Here is an 11,650-nt window from a genome sequence, read left to right as displayed (position 1 = left end):
TTTCGTATAAATTAGGTTTGTCTGATGTTTCCTCATCCCTTCTTCTATTTTTGCATACTTTTCTCATACATCGCAATTATGAGAAACAGTCAGCTCCCTTTCTTCTTTTTACAACAGTGTATTTCTTTTTACCATCCCTTCTTCTTCTCCATTTTAAAACCCTCAGAATAGAATCATTCCAGCCCCAGGCCCTCTATTTTTTCTTATTTAATGCTCTCAGTACCCTCTGAATGATTCTGCAGGGACACTAATTTCTTCTCCCCAAATTAGAAAGTTAGCACTATATCATTGTATAGCCTCTTTCAGTTGCTTAAATATAATTACCTTTCTAGGTTTCTTTTAACTTTTATTTTCCTTTCAAAGCTCCTTCTCAACCCTATACTTTTCACCAGAATGACCTGAGAGTCCTCTATCCCACTAAAGGTCCTCCCCACTTTTTCCTCCTACAAGGTTATACTAAGCTTTACAGGGTAATTTATTCTTGGTTGTAAGAGTAAATCTTTTGACTTTTGAAATATTGTATTCCAAAATCGCCTCTCATTTAGAGTTGAAGCTACTCGATCTTGAGTAATCTTGACTATGATTCTTTGATGCTTGAATCCTTTCTAGATGTTGTTGTGAGGTTTATGTAATAGCACTTTTTAGTCTCTGTGAGGAGCCCAGGAGCCCTGGAAGTTCCTACATTTGGAAACTAAATTGTGAGACATGGACCAGGAAGTAAAAATATCCAAATCTTTTTTTAGGACAAGAAAGTGGCAAAATTAGTGCAGAGACCTATGGGTCTAGGTTTCCATTTTCCTTTGGTCATCTTTATAAGAGATTTTGTGATTGTCATTTAGGGCACAGAGAGTAAGTAGCTACTGGGATCCAATTGAGGCTTTGGGATTCAGACTGACAAGCTGCACAAGTGACAAATTGCTGTTGTCTAAGATTCTGTTTACATGTGATTGGGATCAGAGGAGGAACAGCAGAGACCAAACCAGTGTTCCCCTGAACCCATAGCACCTGAAGACTGGCAATTATTGAAAATCCTATTGGCTGGTGACATGGAAGGTCAGAGCACTCTTTCCCATCACAATTCCCCTGTTTTTCCTTACTGATAGTCCCTGATTCCCAAGAAGGGTCCCAGGTCTGAAACACCCTTTTAAATCTTTCCTGTGACCTATGGGTGTGAGAGATTCAGAAGTGTTTTTCCAGTAATCCAAAGATCTGGGAGGGAAAATAGGGAAAATGATTAGAGAAAGAGGGTTCCATATATGAGTGTTTGGCATTTCTCCTTTCATTTTCCTATGTTCAATAAACTATGTGGTCATAGAACATTAAGTATCAGTATCTTATGAATGTTCAGCTGAGAGAAGAGAGTCCAGATGTGGAATAGGGACAGGGGTTATAGATTTAATTTAATTTCTTTTTTTGAGACTGGTTTTCACCCAGTCTGGAAGTGTAAGGGCTATTTCAGATCCAGTCTTACTACCAGTTCTCCTGCCACAAGAACATTGGCCTGCCTCTCCCTAAGCAATCCTGTGGATTCACCATAGTAATGCTAAATTTAGTTTGGATGCCTAATTGGCTTATAATACTGTAACTCAGAACTTTTTTTTTTAATAAGAATTTCTTCCCCAATTACATAGGAAATTTTTTTAAACATTCTACTTTGAGTTTCAAATTTTTTCCCTCCTTCCCCTCCTCCTTCCCTGAGATGGTAAGCAATCTGATTTTAGTTATACATGTACAATTATGTAAAAGATTTTCATATTAATCATTATGTGGAAGAAAACACAAACAAAAAAAAGTGAAAAATTGTGTACTTAGTTCTGCCTTCGGACTCCATTACTTTTTTTTCTGGAGGCAGATAGCATTTGCCATCATGTCCTATGGTATTGTCTTGGTTCACTATGTGGTTGAGAATGTGCTAAGAATTCTTGATCCATTAGTTTTGGCTTTCTTGAGAATAAGGATTAAAAGTACATGCAACTATAATCAGCAATGGAGTTCTTATTGTTAATATTTTGAGCAATATTTAACATTATTCCCTAGTTTAAATCTGAATCCAGCCACTGATACTACTTGATGTTTTGGGGCTCAGAGGGGAGAGGGACAGGTGGTGGTATATGTATTCTATTAGGAATTCTTGGGAATCTTCTTGTTTATTAAAGGTTCATTTTTTCCCCTTTAGGATTATACTCAGTTTTGCCAAATACCTTTTGAAAGCCTTAAATTTTTGTCTTTCTCTCTCTCTTTTCTGCTTTTTGGAGGGGGAAAAGCAGAGCAATTAGGATTAAGTGACTTGTCCAAGGTCACACATCTAGTAAGTGTTAAGTGTCTGAGGCTGGCTTTGAACTCAGGTCCACACCTTGTTGCTTTGTGATTGGGTAGTAGGTCAAGAGGGCTGTGACATTCTCTGATCCAGGAGAAGGCTATATATACCCTGATGTGAGATTTTGTTTTGGGGCTCACTTTGAGAAGAGTTGTGTGATTTGACTAGATGAGACTCTGGGCAGCTGTTGAGCCCCCTGGCTTTGAAAACCCAGATGTTGGTGCTTCCCTCTCTGGTAACTGAGTGGGTATGGATGTAATGATCAGACAGTTGGAAGCCTGTTAGCTGCTGTTTCTCTGTATTTGTTGTCTGCTTGTAATTTGTTTGTATTCTCTGAAGTTCGGGGTGCTGATTTTTCCCCCTGAACTAGGTAAATAACATATGTTTGATTAAAGCAAGATTGTTAACCCATTTTGAGTGCTTTCCTTTAGAAAAGCAGATCTGGGAACTTGTGTTGGCAGCCACCCTAGGTATGCTAGGGTGCTTGCTGCTACAAATGGCATCACAAATAGGATCTGCAAACTGATGAGGTATGGGCTCTGGGAGCCCCCTGGAGCTCTCCTTGAGTCCTTGAGGTACAGGCTCTGGGAACCTCCCTTGTACTCTTTTTTTTTTTTGGAGGGCAGTTGGGGTTAAGTGACTTGCCCAGGGTCACACAGCTAGTTTTTTTGTGTGTAAAGTGTCTGAGATCAGATTTGAACTCAGTTTCTCCTGACTCCAGGCGGGTGCTCTATTGACTTTGCCCCTCTTCCTTGCACTCTTAATTAAATAATCCCATTTGATGAGGCAAGTCTGTTACTAGACTTCCCACCCACTGTTACTAGACTTACTAGACTTCCCCCCCCCCTTGAACTGGCCTAGCCCACCATTGTTTGTGGTCTCCAGGTGGCTTCCCAATCTTAATCATTCATTGACCTCATTAACTCCTCCCTTAGACCATCCCTAGATTCCTTCCACAACCTTCTGTGTATAAGACCCTGTCTTGTCTTCATGTTTGTGAGAGCGCCATAGAATAGTGAGAGCGCCGTAGAATTTTCTAGCACAGACTTACTCTATGTCTAATGCAAGGAAACTTTTAATACATTTTACTTTTCTTTGGCTGAGAAGACTCGAATCGAATTCATTCAGCAGGACCCAGTGTGTTGGTATTTTGGAGTCTCCAGAGCAACCCTAACCCTCTTAGTGGGTAACCCTTCATTTTATGGTTCCCAACAAGGGGAAAAGGATAAGAGGAAAGCATAAGGAAGGAGTGTTTAAACAACAGATCCTCAAGTAGGCAGGAGACTGGGTATGTCTGGAGATATCCCTTAGTTTCCCCTTCTATGCCCCTGACTTGACAGGTCAAGGGGAGAGTAGAACCAATTGGTTAGAATAGAGAACTTAGCCGTGATAAAGTGGGTAACCTTACCTTCAGCCTCAGTGCTTGCCCAGAGTTCAGTGAGAAAAATGGATGGGAGCTCTGCCAAGCTCCAGGCTTCCCCTGGAGGGGGAAGAAGACTGGAGGACAGGGTACTGTGAGGTGGCTCTACCACTTTTACCTCGGTGACCATCCTTCCTCCAATGTTCCTCCTGGTCAGATGGGCACAGTTCTAGACATGTTGGTTCCTGGGGCTTCCTCCAAGGGGGTGCCTTGGAGAGGCACTCCTTGGACCAGTGACCCTCCTTGTAACATTGAAAGCAGGTTTTCCCCCTGCCCAAGTGACTGGGTTTCCTCCAAGGGGGTCCCCTGGAGGGGCTTTTCCTGGCCATGGCAGCAGCCAAGAATTGAGCATGTTCTCTGTCTCTGGTTTGTTCCCTGCATTCTTTCTCCTCTGCTGCAACCAGGTTTAAAGACTCCAAAGGCCGTCTCCAGTAATTGGGCCTGAGGTGTTTGGGTTCCCATTGCCAATTTCTGCAGTTTCCTCCTAGTATCTGGGGCAGACTGACTAATAAAATACATGTTAAGGATTGCTGCCCCTTCTATACTTTTTAATAGCCTCTACAAGTCTATCTAGGAAAAGGGCAGGGTTTTCTTGCTTTGAGAAATTTCTCTTACTTTCTGATAATTTACTTGCTTTTGAAATGCAGTTCTTAGGCCTTCTGACAGGCAAAGTACCATATGGTCTCTCTTTTCTCTGTCCTCCTGTATCTGATAATCCCATCCTGGGTCACTAATGGGAACAGCAGCTATTCCTGGGGGGTATTTTCTGGGGTCATTGCTAGCCAAATGATCCCCAAATTTGGGGGCTTGTTCCCAGATTCTCCTCTTTTCCTCAGTGGAACAACAGGTAGAGAAGAGGATATGCAAATCACCCCAAGACAGACTAAAAGGAAAGTATGGGGGCCGGAATAGTTGTTTCTTTCGCAGTTGTGGTAGCTGTGACTCTGTGGAGCCGTGGAGCCATGGAGCAGGAGAGAATGGCCTGCATGCTGACTCTGCTGATCTGAGAGCAGGAATGGTGAGCTGCCTGCATCAGGACTGAGGCAGAAGCCAGGAGCAGCTGCCTCCTGCGGGAGGAGGAGGAACCCAGGAGTTCAGAATTCAGCCACCAGACAAGATAAGCACTGTGCGGCAAGGCAGGAGCACTGAATGTGTTTTCTTGCTGCATCCCACAGTTTGGGATGCAGGGGGAGGATGGACTTGTGTCTATGGTGGGTGGGGTGAAGTGGTGAAGTGCCATGGACCCCCAAGGACCAGTTGCTTTTCTTGCCCAGTCACCCCTCAGGACTTGGAAGCAGGGGCTGAAGCAGTGTTAAGACTGGGACTTGGCTCATTAGAGCCTGTATCTGAATGTACATTTTATTTGTTTAAGGCCCTGTGGCCACTTTGGTAATGAGTTGTTAAGCTATGTATCTTGCGAATGTGTTGTCTCTATTTTGTGGGAGAATTATGTTGTACTTAAGAGATGTTAATGCTAATTCGTATGTAAATTGCGTATGTAATGGGCATGAAAGATCTTGGGGCCCGGGAATGGAATCTAACGTCTTCCCTGCTCCTAGGCCCTTTTACAGGCTTAAGTGACTCTGAGAATCTTCCCAGATTTGAAAATGTACTCTGCCCTCTAATAGGCTGAATGTGGTCACATGGAGCCTGTGGCAGGAGGCTTGTTTTTCAGGAATGCCCACACCTTGTTACTTTGTGATTGGGCAGTGGGTCAAGAGAGTTGTGACATTCTCTGACCCAGGAGAAGGCTATATATACCCTGATGTGAGGTTTTGTTTTGGGGCTCACTTTGAGAAGAGTTGTGTGCTTTGGCCAGATGAGACTCTGGGCAGCTGTTGAGCCCCCCCAGCTTTGAAAATCCAGATGTTGGTGCTTCCCTCTCTGGTAACTGACTAGGTATGGATGTAATGGTCAGACAGTTGGAAGCCTGTCTGCTGATGTTTCTCTGTATTTGTTGTCTCCTTGCAATTTGTTTGTATTCTCTGAAGTTCGGGGTGCTGACCTTTTCCCCCTGAACTAGGTAAATAACATATGTTTGATTAAAGCAAGATTGTTAACCCATTTTGAGTTGCTTTCCTTTAGAAAAGCAGACCTAGGAACTTGTGTTGGCAGCCACCCTAGGTAAGCTAGGGTGCTTGCTGCTACACCCTCTTATTCTAATAGACTTGGGTAGTTTTCATTATGATTTTTTTTTTAAGTAATGTAGCCAGGCTTTTTTTAGTCATGATTTTCAGATAGTTTGTTGATTCTAATATTATGTCTCCTTGACCTGTTTTTTAGGTCAGTTGTCTTTGGTAACATATAACTTATATTTTCTTCTGTTTCTCCCCCCCCCCCCCTTCTGATTTTGCTTGAATATTTCTTATGTGAAGGAGGCATTGCTTTCTGTCTGACCCATTCTAATTTTCAGGGATTTAAATTCTTGAGTAATGTTGAGTATCTGTTCTAAGCCATTAAATCCCCTTGCCATCTTTTCTTCCCAGCTATTTCCTTTAATATTCTATTTCATATCTTATTTAATTTCTTTGATATACTCTTGCCATCCTTTGTGTTCAGGCCTTTTCTTTTGTTTGAAGTTCTACTTGGACTTGTTTTTCAGTTAATTTTTTTTCTGGATTTAACACTTGGGCTTCTCTCAGTACAAGATATTTCTTTTTTGTGTTTGATTTTTTTTTTTTAATTCACTTCTCTAGCCTTAGTTTTTGAATTGTGTCTGGAGGTGGTAGTTAAGACTAGACTTTATCTTCTGCAGGGATGATAGAATTTTGTCTCAGTCTCCTGGTGGATAGACTTAGGTTTTGACCTTGGCTTTTTCTTGCATAGTGAAGAAACCAGTTTTGGTTCTGTCCCTTGTTATGAGCCCGACAGGTTCATTTTGATGCTGATGGGACTATTTGCTGGTCTTTGAGACCACAGGTGCTTTGCTTTCCTGATGCTACACTTCCTCATCCTGTGGTGAATTTTCAGGGTTCTGATCTGGTTCCCATCACCCACTATAACTCTGTTGGGTTGCCTAGGTGCTGGGTACCACATGGACACTGGTCTGACTCATTTCCTGTTATGCCTTTATTTGAGACTGGTTAGCACTGAAAGCTGAGCTGGGCATGGGAGGGGGGGATGGTAGCCTAAGCATTTGCAGGCTGACTATCCTCTGGTGGCTGATGAGGTTATTGCAGCCTTTTGAGAGGCCATATTACCTAATGCACCAAAGATTTCTATTGTGGGGTGGTTCAAGGAAAATGCCACCTTGTGGATATGTCAGATATTGCACTCCTCACTGGATAATTAAATACAGAGACAGCACAGTCATTTAAGCAGCATGTAAGTTGATGTGGGCCACTCACACTGCTATGGCAGTGTTACAGTGTCCCATATCACTCACAGTGTACATACAAAGGGGCCTACACATACCCATGTGTCACATATGGATAGAAACTATAAATTTATTTTCTCTTTTTGGTTCCCCCTTGCCTCTATCTACAGGCTACCTAGCTTATCTTTCTCAGTCACTCCCTTCCTCTTCCCTTTGGCCACATGTCTTTGAGAAAACAAGGCCTTTTTTTGTTGGTTTGCTAGCCACAGCCCCACAGAATCAAGACAAGACTGCTTTTTGGACAGGCCCAAGATACCCTTAATATCTGCTCTTTCCTCTCTCACCATGTGGTTCTCTCTCTTAGGAACCCACCTTCATAAGTCAAATGGGAAGATTCAGATTCAGTCAGAGTTCAAGGGGGTCCCTTGAGGGTTCCCCTCATCAGAGGGGTTTGGAGGCTTTGAGAGTTCTCCTTCCCTTCTGCTAAGGTGGGATGTTGCTTGTTGATATTGACCCAGATCCATCATTTCTGCTGATGCCTGCCTGAAAACTTAAGTAGTTGGTGCTCTTGCGAACCCCTGGATAGATCTTACTTCTTACAATGGGGGGTGGAGATGTTCTGACAGGCTGTGAAGATGTATATGTCCCCCCCACCCCAGTAATTGGCAAGGCCTGCTCCCCTACCTGCTCTATTTCCTCTAAATTAAAACTGCTCTGAGGCTATGGGACTGTGAATCAGAAGGTCCTGGACTCTGAACAACCCAAATATTTGAATGCCAGAGTGAGGGTGAGATAAGAACCTTGACCTTGGGAGGTGGTTATGTTTTCTGTGGTTTGTGTTACCTGTACATAATGCTTTTTAAAAAAATGTTTTCCTATCTAATCTAAGTAAAATGTTTGCTGTTCTGTAATATGATATCTTAATATTTTAATGAGTATATATAAGACAAGGAAGTTTCCAGTGGGGTGGGAGATTAGGTTAATATACAGGATCTTGAATCTGGTCCCTGAGTAGAGTTTTGGAATGACTGGTGAAAAAGATACTTTGCTCTCAGACCCCTAAGAAATTAATTCCATTTATGTGACAGCTTCTTCTGGGATCAATTTTAATTTTTTAGATTTTTTTTTGCAAAACTATTTGATCATTGGGTTACATTGAAGTTGCAAGGACCATATATCTATATCATCTATAGCAATATCAACATTTAGGGGGGCAGCTAGGTGGTACAGTGAATACAGCACCAACCCTGGAGTCAGGAGGACCTGAGTTCAAATTTGGACTCAGACACTTGACACTTACTAGCTGTGTGACCTTGGGCAAGTTACTTAATCCCAATTACCTTGTCTTCCCCCCTCCAAAAAAAAGCCCCAAGCCCCCCAACTATATCAACATCACATCTATCTATCTATCTATCTATCTATCTATCTATCTATCTATCATCTATCTATCTGTCTGTCTGTTTCTCTTCTCTGGGCAGTAACTGATTGTTAGAAATTGGGTTTTTTTTTTCCTCACTGAAATCCTTCCTGACCAGGTGAGTTGTTTTACTATTGAACACTGCTGTATTGTACATTCTGGTTGAGATTGGACTAAGAATGATGGCTGTACTTGAGGTCACAGAATTACAGAATTTCAGAACTGGAAGGGACTCCAGTGGACATTCAGTGCATCCTTTTTCTACTCTGAACAAATTTCCACTATAGCTTCCCCCTTCTAATGGGCAGAAACCTACTCACTACCTACCAAGGTGTCACTTTGCTGTTTTGGATCATGTTAATTAATTGTAAGGAAGTTTTCCCTTCTTACCTTCTTAGTAAATCTGCTTCTTCCACTTCCACCACATTTCTCCTGAATGTGCCCTCTGGAGTCAAATAAAACAAGCCTGATCCCTCTTCCATAGGATAGACTTGTAAGTCCTGAAACACAGCATTATATCCCTTCTGAGACTCCTCTCCTCCCGTCCCTTCAACAGATCACTGTACGACAGACCCAGGCCCCTTCATAACCTGCTTGATCTGCTTCAGATGTTCTCCAGTTTTATCAGTTTCCTTCCTAAAAGGTTACCCCCAGAACTGAATACAAAACTTCAGTTACAGTCTGACCAAGGCAGAACACGGATGAATCATAATCTCCTTATTTCTGAAAACTGTAGTTTACCACACAGTGCAATAACATCCGTTTTTTTGGCTCTCACCTGGTACTATTTCATATTGAGCTTGTAGTCCACTACAGCCTTCAGATCTTTTCGGATGATCTGCTGTTTAACTGTACTTTCCCCATCTTGTGCTTTTGAAGTTGATTTTTTAAACTCAAGTTTAAGACATTTATCCACATGAATTTCATCTGTTTACATTCGGTCCAAAGCTCTAGCTTTGTCAAGATAAATTTTTTTTGAATCCTGGTTGTCATCCAGGATATAGTTGTCCTTCCCAGCATATGTCACTGCAACTTTGATAAGCATATCATTTATACCTCTAAGTAATTGATAAGATGTTAAGACACGCACATTCAAGCACAGATCTTTGGGTACTCCACTGGCAACCTCCTAACGCATTGACATCGAATCCTTAATGACTGCTATTTGCATCTATTTAACAAATCCTGAATCCACCTAATTTTATCACCATGTAACCCATATCTCTCTGTCTTTAACTTAAGAATGATATGGGACAATTTATCAAATGCTCTGCTAAAATATAAATGAGATGTATTTACAAAACATCCTGATTTTGATAATGACATTATCAAAAAGAAGGAAATGAAGTTCATCTGGCATGATCTGTTCTTTAAGAAGCCACTCCTTGTGGCAATTTGTGTTTGCTATTTCCTTTTTTAGATGTTTACTAATCTACTCTTTAATAACTTGTTCTAAGGTTTTCTCAAGAATTAAAAGTCAAATTTTCCCTAACCTATAGTTCATAAGCTATTATCTTCACTTTTTTGAATATTGAAAATTGAAAATTTTGATATTTTCCCTTTTGCCATATTATGTTATCTCTTTTGTTCCCTATGATCTTAAAAATATTTTTAATTTATATTTTTATATCACTTTCATTTCTGAATATATCCTCCCTCCCTTTACTACTCAGTGAGCCCTTCTTTTAAACAAAGAATAAAAAAGAAACAGAAAAAAACATAGTATAGCAGAACTAAAGGACACATTAGCTAAGTCTGACAGCATGTGCAAGTGTCCCATACCTGTAGTCTCCCACTTCTGCAAGCAAGGGAGGGAAGTGAATTCTCTCATTTATTCTCTGGGTCCAACCTTAATCATTATAATTACATAACTTTCAATTTTATTTGGTTGTTTTTCTTTCCACTTATATTGTTGTCATCAGTATGTTGTCTAGATGCTGCTTCTTTCACTTTGCCCCAGTTCATGCTTTTTCTGAATTCTTCATATTCACTGCTTCTTATTTTGTTTTCTTTTTCATTCTGAACTCAAGAAATAAAATAAGCATTTCCATAACAAAGTAGAATAGGAAAAAAAATCCCTAAAAAAGAGAATAGAAAAAAACAGATCTGTACCTGAAACTGCGGATCTGTTATATCTAACTTGCTATTACTTTCAAATATACAATGAAGTTATCATGTAACTTTTTTTCCCCATTCTCCCCAGCCCTGCCCTCCCCCTAGAGATGGTTACCATTAGACACAAATAAGTGTGTGTGAATACTTTCTCTGGATGCAAATGGTATCTTCCTTTGTAGGACCTTTGCAGTTAATTTAAATGGGCATAGGGGTGCTAGGTGGCCCAGTAAGTAGAGCATCAGCCCTGGAGTCAGGAGGACCTGAGTTCAAATGCAGCCTCAGACACTTAACACTCACCTTGGGCAAGTCACTTAACCCCAATTGCCCTGCCCTCCCCACTCAAAAAAAAAATTATAATAGTCAGAATGACCTAGTCACTCAAAGTCATTCTTAAAACAATATTGCTGTTACTGTATATAGTGTTCTCTTGGTTCTGCCCATTTCACTCTTCATTATTTTGTGTAAGTCTTTCCATGTTTTTCTAAAATCATTGACCTCATCATTTCTTATAGCAGTATAGTATTCCACCACGAGCATATGCCACAATTTGTTTAGCCATTTGTGATAGTAATGGCAATTAAAGATTCCCCTGTATTGGCTTGGTTTTCAAACTGATTGTGTTAAAACCCAGAGCTTGTTAATCCCACCTGTGGGATGGACTTGTTGATGTGAAAAGAAAGTCCTGAACTGGGAGGAGCTGGTGAGGTAGATTTGGAGAGACAAGAGAGAGGCAGAAGAACTTTTTGGAAGCAGCACCCTAGTGGAGGCAGAGAGAGAGACTGAGAGAATTGCTGGGGGCCACTTTGAATTGCCCTGGACTTTTGAGACCTGCCCCCTGAGCTGCCAAGGACTGAGGAGAAATGGCTGTTTTGCTGGCACTTTGTCTGTCTGTTTTGATGTTGTTTTGCCAGATTTGTCCACTGGTGAAAGACAGTCCTTTTGTTGAAGAAGTCCTGGAACCTGGCTGTTGGCTAAGAGCTCCTGAGACTGTCTTGCAGACAGAGAGTGAATACTGTCCACTGGTGAAGGACAGTGCTGTTGTTGCAGGGGTCTGGGAACCTTTCT

This window comes from Petaurus breviceps, unplaced genomic scaffold, assembly GCF_028583685.1.
Source record: "Petaurus breviceps papuanus isolate PSGF00001 unplaced genomic scaffold, PetGlider_PUasm1.0 138, whole genome shotgun sequence".
NCBI lineage: Eukaryota > Metazoa > Chordata > Mammalia > Diprotodontia > Petauridae > Petaurus > Petaurus breviceps.
The sequence above is the reverse complement of the archived record's forward strand: the minus strand, read 5'-3'. Positions refer to the sequence as shown.